This window comes from Danio rerio, chromosome 25 (assembly GCF_052040795.2).
Source record: "Danio rerio strain M-AB ecotype USA chromosome 25, GRCz13ab, whole genome shotgun sequence".
Classification (NCBI taxonomy): Eukaryota; Metazoa; Chordata; class Actinopteri; order Cypriniformes; family Danionidae; genus Danio; species Danio rerio.
In genome coordinates, this window is record NC_141045.1 from 20019367 (window position 1) to 20029014 (window position 9648).

Below are 9648 nucleotides of genomic sequence, written 5' to 3' on the forward strand. Positions count from 1 at the left end.
TAACTGTAAAATAGCCAGTGTTTTGCTGTAATAAAAGGAAACAGTATTTTACTGTAAAAGGAGTAGACTTTGTATGAAATTGTGTAGTGCAAAGAATAAATTACAGTAATTTATTTTATGTACTCATTACAACTTTGACAATAAATAGCAAATTACTGTTCAACCATTACCGTCCCATCCACTCTGATGCTTTATGTTGCTAATTATAGAGACGTGCATTTTGAGGGCTGAAAACAATGATTTGGGCATCACCACACACTCCCACAGGCTGTCTGTCTTAAAAAGTTTTCAGAAAATGCTGGCCCTTTAAGGGAGTCAGGTGTTTGATTTGTTTACTGCTGAGTGTGCTTCATTCTCTGTCCATCAATTCAGATGTAGAGTCTGATATGTTTTAGGCTTTAAATAAGAATCTACAATGAGTAAGTAAAATGTGTTCAAATGTTTTTGAGGGTTTCTAAAATAAGGCTGTGTTTTAAGTTATATTGTTGTTATCTTGAACTGTGTACTTGAAAGCTACATTGTTAGCTAGTTAGCCCCTCCTCGTATAACTTCTTACATTTATTGTATATTGCATACTGCCATAATGTACAGATGTTAACAGTTTTATGTATCTTTCTGGCAACTAAGCCAAAATTAAATTCCATCGCCTCAGTAAGGTAACATGTGCACAGAAATCATCACAGGGAATCACAAAAACATATGATACACTTAACCATCCACACACAAAAGCTCCACTGTCAGCTCCCAGGTTGTGAGTTTGTTGCTAAGTATTTTTCAGAGCTGTGTTTCCACCTATGAATTTATATTAGAAACAATAGAAAAGTTTGTTGTCATGAGATTTTTTAAGTAAATAATAATTATAACAATAAAATATTGGATTCTTTGGTTTTTCGGTGTTGCCGACTTTATTTTTGTTTATATAATTATTTGTAACTTTTTATTGAGAATTGAGTTTTTAATTATTTTAAACTTTAACATTTAAAATAATTAGTTTTTTTTTTTTTTTGCATGGTCAGCATTGAGGAGAGAGTAACACATTTCACCGCAGCACTTTGTGTGTGTGTGTGTGTGTGCATGTGTGTATAATACCTATACCTGCTGCAGTCAACCTTAAACCTACAGTAGGTTGACATAAAACCAAAACAACACCCATTCTTGTCTTAGGACATTTTATTTGGCAAATTTTAAAATAACAGTAAGTATATGTGACATGTTAAATATATAGTATAATTTGCTGGTTTTAAACATACAGAATAATAATAAATATAGTTATGAAACAACCATAACACCAAATGTTGACTAATGAAAGTACATTTATAACAACTATTTATTTGTTAGACTTCTGTATTGTCAAACCATGTTGCATACAAATGCATTCAACAGACTTATATGACAGTGCATTGCTGTAGAGGACAAATAAAACACGAGACAGGTGTTTAGAAAGAGTATAGTTTATTTAGTTTGACATGCAAACTTATCTAAACAAGACACACTTTCAGAAAACAGCCCGGAAACATTATAATGCGCGCGCTCGTGAATATAACCCGCGGTTGTCTTCAACTGTTGTCTTCAATAGTCCTTCTTTGCTCAACAACTGAGCTGAAAAACAAAGCAAAACATTACAACAGTCAGACATGGAGCAAAGAGCATAGAATTACCAAGAGGCGACACTCTACAATTTGGGAAACAATAACGCGCTTTTTGAATAATATAAATAAATAAAAAGCAGCTGCTTTCCATCGCGACAGCAATGACGAGCGATCGCTATCACTTGAAACTGGCGGAATCCGGGTCTGTTGCTCTTGGTCATTCTAAGCTCTTTGCTAAAGGTTTAATCATAACAGTTACCGTGGTTTCTATTTCAAACTATAGTAAACTAAAGTTTGAAACTATAGTTTAAAATAGAAGATGAGTGGGCCTCGCTACTCCCACCCACCATAACCCTCGCAGCGAGGTCCCACTACCGGCCGCCCGTGTTTCCCCGAGGGTCCTCGGGGGTTATGTTCTCCCTGCCTAGGGCTCAAAGGCCGCCTCGCTGACAGAGCACACGAGCTTTATAGGAATGCATATGCAAATTTTTACAAGGCACGTCACTGTTGTCTCGCTGTCATGGCGAGCGCTGAGGAGGGCTCACCTGATTGGACCACGGAGCCAAGATGGCAGCGGAGTGAATGGTCACGTTTTTTAGCGCTTAGGTACTACGAGGAGTTTTAAAGTTAACAAAATGGTTATTTTGCATGTAGAATCTTAAATTTTGAAAGTGTATGTGTTCCTGAATATTTTTAACGGACATTTTTAATTTCTGACGTGACAATGGGGAAAAAAAGAAAGAATCAGTCCCTTCAGGAAAGTGCTATATTGGCTGGATACCTCGTGGAAGAAGGGGACATGGAGTCTGCAAACTTGGAAAAGATCGATCTTGAGACAGAAATTGGTGCCAATGAAGAGGTTTTTGCAAAGCCTATTTGTTCTACTCCATCCAAGAATCATACGAGATCAAAAGGTACGGATGAAATATCCTTATCTACACTCCTTGACGCGATTCAGAAGCTAACCGCTAAAATGGATGAAACGCACGACAAAGTGATTTCCATTGACAATACGGTCGCAGTCTCCTGTGAAAAACTAGATAAATTGTCTGAAAAAGTCTCCCACATGAGTGAAGAGATCAAGACGCATGGCGTTAAAATAGCTCTAATTGAGAAGGAGAATAAAGAATTGCGGGCAGAAAATCTACGTCTAAAAGAGAACTTTGACGAAATGCAGCGCTACTCCCGGCGATGGAATCTTAAGTTAAGGGGTTCCAGAGCGCGACGGAGAAGACACGAGAAGTGTGACGATCAGCATCCTGAAACAGGTGGTCCCTGGCATACAAGACAAGATGGAAGATGTAATTGATGTTGCTCACCGCCTGGGGCTAAGGAGGTCTGACGGAGCACCTCGTAACATCGTGATGCGTTTTACTATGCGTACCTACAGGGACATTGTATGGCGAGCTGCAAAAGAGTCTCGCTATCTAGCGGAAAACAGAATTCGCATCAAGGAGGCGTTAATCAAACAGGATGTGGATGCTAGAGCCAAGTTATGGCCTTTAGTGAAGAAGGCTCGTGAGGAAGGCAAAAAGGTTTCGTGGAATGGCCCCTATGCTTTTGTTGCTGGAAAAAAACTTGAACTTATTCCCTAAAAACTTTACGGAGCATATGTAGCCGAACGTAATTTTTTAGTTATCTAAGCAATCTCCAATTGAAGAATAACTAACGGTATATCTGAGACTTTTCTTTTTCCCTATTGACTGTCATGACTATATTTTATATGTAATTTGTTCCTTCATAAGTAATTGCACTACTGGCTAAGGTTCATGTTAGCTTTATTCTCCTCTTTGCCGTTACTCGTTTACAGCGGTAAGTTCAAGAAGTGTGCATTGTTAATTTTGTTCTATTTGCATTCAACTTTATTCTAGTTTTCTCTTTTATCTCTGTTTCTAGTTATTATTATTATTTTTTTATATGAATGTTAAAAACTTTGAGTTTAACTCTTTGAGTATTGTTTCGTTAAATACCCGTGGCTTGAGAGATCTTACAAAAAGAAAGGCTTTATTTTTATATTGTAGGAAAATGAATGTTGACTTAATACTTTTACAAGAAACCCATTCTTGTGAGAATGATGTTCGTTTTTGGAAATCACAGTGGGGTGATAGGGCCTATTTTAGTCATGGGTCTAATCATTCAGCGGGTGTTATCACTCTCATCAATAAATTTAAAGGAGATATTGTTGAATCTCTAGCCTCTACAGAGGGTAGATGGGTTATTCTTGTCACTAAACTTGATAATGCAGTCTTTATAATAGTTAATATATATGGCCACAATTTAACTTCCGTCAATAAAGCATTTATTTCTTTACTACAGATAAAAATTGAAGCTTTAAAGAATAAATATCATCAGGCTTTTGTTATATTTGCTGGAGACTTTAATGAGGTTTTAGATAATTCATATGACCGATATCCCCCAAAAATGAGTCGCAGTAATGACATTATTTATACTCTGTGTGATTATCTTCAAATAACAGATGCTTGGCGACATTTTCATCCTGATGTGAAGGAATACACATGGAGTAATAATCTGCAAACTTATAAATCTAGAATAGATTTTTTCCTTGTTTCTCAACAGCTGTTACAATTTGTATTTGATGTAAGTCACCAGTATGCTCCATTTTCTGATCACTTAGCAATTAGACTAGTTCTGCAAACGAATCGTAAGGAGAATACCTTACGTGGTTACTGGAAATTGAATAATAATTTGTTAAACGATAAAATTTTTAATAGTCAGATTAAACATTTAGCTAATGAAATATTCTCAAATTGTGTGAGTAAGTCACATGCTGCTGATTGGGATTATTTTAAATTTAAAGCTAGAACTCTAGCTATAAACCGATCTAAAGCCTTAAGAGTGGTTAATGCCAGTAAGGAAGCTAATTTATTAAATAATATAAATGCCTTGATTAGAAAAGAAAATCTCTCTGTTCAAGAAATTACTCAGTTAAAATCCTGTCAATTAGAATTAGACCAGTTGTATATAGAAATTGTTAAAGGTGCCTTTGTTAGATCCAGAGCAAAGTGGATTGAGCAAGGAGAGAAAAATACAAGCTTCTTTTTCTCACTTGAGAAAAGAAATTTTAAAAGAAAGAGTATTTCTGCTCTACAAATAAATAATTCCTTATCAAAAAATCAGGAAGACATTGGAAATTTTATTTCAAATTTTTATAGAAACCTATATTCCCTTGACTCTCATGCAAGCCAAAACGGATCTTACCTACAACAAATAGAAAACTATATACCTCAGATAAGTAATGAGTTTAAAGTATTATGTGAAGCTCCAATTTCTTTAAATGAAATTAGGGATGCAATGAAATTAATGAAAAAAGGGAAGTCGCCTGGCTCTGATGGCCTAACATTAGAATTTTTTATACATTTTTGGGAATTTTTAGAGCAACCCTTTCTTTTAATGCTTCAAGAGTGTTTAGAGAATGAAACAATGACCCCTACTATGAAACAAGGTGTGATATCTCTCATTCCCAAACCAGACAAAGATCCAACTATTATTGACAATTGGCGTCCTATTACACTTCTAAATTTTGATTATAAATTACTTGCTTCCATATTTGCCAAAAGATTAAAACGACATTTACATTATATTATAAATGAAACGCAGACTGGATTTATAAAAGGGCGTCATATTAGTTGTAATACTCGACTTGTGCTGGATCTAATTGATTATAAAAATGAAATAGACTCTGATGCTATTATCCTATTCCTCGATTTTTACAAGGCTTTCGACACCGTAAAGCATGAATTCCTTTTAGACTCTTTGAAAGCCTTTGGATTCCCCTTAAAATTTCTTAATGTGGTACAAATGTTGTACAAAGATATTAATAGTTGTGTAATTCTAAATTCATGTACTTCACCAAGATTTCCTGTGCTTCGTGGTATACGACAGGGCTGTCCCTTGAGCCCATTCTTATTTTTATTTGTTGTAGAAACTCTATCTATAGATATTCTACACAATAATAATTTGGTTGGTATTAATATCTTTAACAGAGAGATTCGCATATCACAATTGGCAGATGACACTACACTATTTTTAAAGGATAAAGATCAAGCGTCTCCTGTTTTAACCATTATTAATGCATTCTCAGATGCTTCTGGACTCAAACTAAATTTATTAAAATGTGAAATTATTTGCTTGTATGACACCTTAGATGCAAAAATTGAAAATATACCGATCAAAGAGGAAGTAAAATACTTAGGAATTAATATAACAAAAAATCTAATTAGCAGACAGTTTTTAAATTTTTCAACAAGATTATCTAAAGTAAAATATATTTTTAATAGTTGGCTCCAAAGAGATTTATCAATTCTAGGCAGAGTCTTCTTAACCAAAACAGATGGGTTATCTAGATTTGTATACCCCTCATTATCTTTAGCAGTAGATAATCAGACCTCTAAAAAAATTGACAAAATTTTTCTTGATTTTATTTGGAATAATAAGCCTCACAAATTGAAGAAACATTTATTATCAAATAAAAGGAGTGAGGGGGGTCTTGAAGTCCTAAATTTTGATGACACCAATAATACTTTTAAAATCAATTGGCTAAAGAGATGTTTGCTTGGTTCAGACTCTATGTGGTATTTTATTCCAAACAATATATTTAAAAAGATTGGTGGCCTTTCTTTTTTAATGAAGTGCAATTACTCCATTGGTAAATTACCTATTAAATTAGCTCAATTCCATCAACAAGCTCTTTTAGCCTGGAAACTGACTTACAGCCACAACTTCTCACCCCACAAAACCATTCTATGGAATAATGGTGACATTAAGATAAATAATAAATCTTTTTTCTGGGATAAATGGTTTAACAAAAACATTATTTTTGTTTCTGATCTTTTTAACAGTAACGGTGATCTTTTAACTTATGAGAGTTTTATAAACATGTATCAATTCCCTATTCGCTATGGAATTCAAGTCAATTATAAAGGCTATACCTAGTGGATTATTATGTCTGATGAAAGCTGCTCTTAGTTATGAGGCAGGTACCAAACAATTGTCACAGTTACTCCTAGGAGGAAAATCTATTCTTAGTAAAGAATGCAATAATAAGTTTATACGTCAAGTGTCCCAGTCACATAACGCAATCACTCCTAGAGGAAAGTTTTTTTGGGGATCCATAATTGTTAATATTCAATGGAGGAAAACATGGTTATTACCATATAAATTCTGTATTCCTAATAAAATGAAAGAGGTGCACTTTAAAATTTTGCACAATATTTACCCATGTAATGCACTTTTATCCAAATATTGTGATGTTACTGATATTTGCACATTTTGTAAGAATGAGAGTGAAGACATTTGTCACTTATTTTTTTCTTGCGATGTATCATCACTGTTTTGGGATGATTTAAGCTCATACTGTTTCTCCAAGGTTAATATAAGTGGTAATTTGTACCTTAAGGATGTTATTTGCTATTTTGAAAACCAAAACAAGGCGTTAGAAGCCACTGTGAACTTTCTTATACTTGCTGGGAAATTTTATTTTCACAAACAGAGGTTTCTTAAAAAAAATCCAATCTTTATTGACTTCTTATGTGAAATAGAACATTTAATTAAATCTCTTAGATTAATTGAAAATAAGAAATGTACTTCTTTCTTGAGCAAATATGATGAGATCTTTCATGCTACTTGAATATTTATTTCTTTTTTTTATTATACTGTCTTTTTTTATTTTTATTTATATTTTATTTTTTTTATGTACTGTGTTTTAGTTTTACTCTTATCTTGTGTATGTAATGTGATTGTTGTGTAAAAGAACTGTTATCTTTTACTATATTCTAAATTGTATTATACAGTTTCTTGAAGCAATAAAAAAAAAAATTAAAAAAAAAAAAAAATTAAAAAAAAAAAAAAACCTGATTGGACCACAGAGACTCAGGAATCTGCGTCAGGGCGAGTTGCCGTCTGCTGTGGACAAAAATATATTAAATATATTTAATATATATATTTTTACGTTTTTGGTGCTGTGTAATATTCTGAGATACTTTATACGGTTCCTTTTACAGCATCCATGGTGTAAATTAAGCGTTTCCGGCGAATTGAATGCCAATGCAAAATCCGGTGCGTTTAAGGTCTGTTTTCTTTCAAAATCAGCGATCTCCACAAGCTGAGTGATATCCGATTTAAAGTGGGTCTCAGATTGTACAAGAAGCACTGCATTAAATTACATTTCCCCCGCCATATCCTTATAATATGAGCAATATATTTTACCCCAGTATATTCAATGGAGCTTCTGCGTTAGCCTGCCGATTCTGACGGGCGCGTGCGAGTAAACAGCTTTTTGTCTCGTTTTACGCTTGAGCAACTAAATAAATGCAAAAGTTTAGTTAACTGAAGGTATGTTAATGACATTACAACATCGATGCTGTATAAGGAACCGTATAAAATGGGAAAAAAAAGTTCACAATAACAGGTCACCGGAAGTGTATCAGCATGGAAACAGCACTAGCTCGGCATATACCCTATTTAAATAGGAACTTATATACATCTAATATATCTAGAAAACTACAGGAGTATTACATACTAAGCAACAGAATCCTGTGGTGCCACAGAAATGTTTAAGTGATACCACACACTACCACAAGAATACCGCAGGAGTATTACATACTGTACAACACAGAATCCTGTGGTAAAACATCCCAAAAAAAACAACAAAGTACTACACAATCATCACATGGTTTTTGTTTTGTACATTTGATGGTTTACCACATGAAATACCACATGCTACCACAAAAATATTACAGGAATATAACAGTAATACCACACGCTCTACCACAAGAATATCCCAGGAATATTACATATTGTATAACAGAATCCTGTGGTAAATACTACCACAATATGAAAGTGATACACTACCACAAGAATACTACAGGAGTATCACATACTGTACAGCACAGAATCATGTGGTAAAACGTCCCAAAAAACAACAAAGTACTACACAGTTACCACATAACATTTGATGGTTTACCACATAGAATACCGCAGGTAATGTTTGTAATGGAGGGTGTCGGTCATCTTGTTGTTTCAATTGCAAATTTATTCCAGTACACAAACATTTGCACACTGAAAAGTTTTTACAATAAATATGAATACATGTGATGTTACTTTGTAAGAATAGGTATTTCTTAATTAAACGACTTAAATGCAGAACATACTGATTTTACCTTGCACTGAGAAAAAAAAAATGTTTTAGAAAAAAACAGAACAAAAAAGCTAATTCTTGTGATATTGTACTGCAGAAATTGCTGTAGCAATCCTGTGATATTTAGCTGTGTTGGTATTACCACAAAAAAACAACAGAGAAACCACATACTTCATCCAATGGTAAATTCCTGTGAAATTTCACTGCAGAAAGTGCTGTAGTAATCCTGTCATATTTAGCTTTGCTCATTTTTTTGTGTGGTAAAGTTATGTTGTACTGCTGAAATACCACAGGATTACCACAGGACATTTTTGTAAATCCGGTCGCACACCAGAAGCGAACTTAAGTCCAACTTTTGTGCTACAGAAAAGCCCAACAGTTTGTAACGACATAAGGGCATGTGCTAGCTAGACAATATTTTAAATGTCATCCTCTAGTATTAATTATCATAAAAATTCACATTTTCAAAAGAACTCCTCGTATTATAGTAAAACAGATAGTGAAGGGTTAACTAGTGAGTCTTTTCGTCATTTTATTTGATTTCTTTTTTATTACTACAGGTTTGGAACAACATGAGGATCAGATTATTTATTATTATTATTATTATTAATTTATTTTTTTTGCTTTGGATGAAGTTTTTATATTTTTATTGTTTTTATTCAATGATATGTGCATGATTGTGATAAATGTAGGCAGTTCCTTTGAAAATATGCTATATGTACCAGGGATGTCAAACTCCTGGAGGGCCGCAGCCCAGCAGAATTTAGTTCCAGCCCTGCTTCAACACACTACCTTTAGATTTAGTTTGATCAGGTGTGTTTAATTAGTATAACTGCAGTGTTACCCTGTAGATTGTGCAGTAAATAACTGTAAAATAGCCAGTGTTTTGCTGTAATAAAAGGA

The 9648-nt window shown here is 33.9% G+C and overlaps 1 long non-coding RNA gene across 1 annotated transcript; it reads right to left on the bottom strand.

Annotated features, from left to right (window-relative positions):
- Positions 1–380: 380 nt before the first annotated feature.
- Positions 381–9336, bottom strand: LOC147837676 (uncharacterized). Its single transcript, XR_015526435.1, has 3 exons — positions 7460–9336; positions 1052–2134; positions 381–969 (listed from the first exon to the last, which is right to left on the bottom strand). It is a non-coding gene; the product is annotated as an uncharacterized LOC147837676 (long non-coding RNA).
- Between the last annotated feature and the right edge of the window lie 312 nt (positions 9337–9648).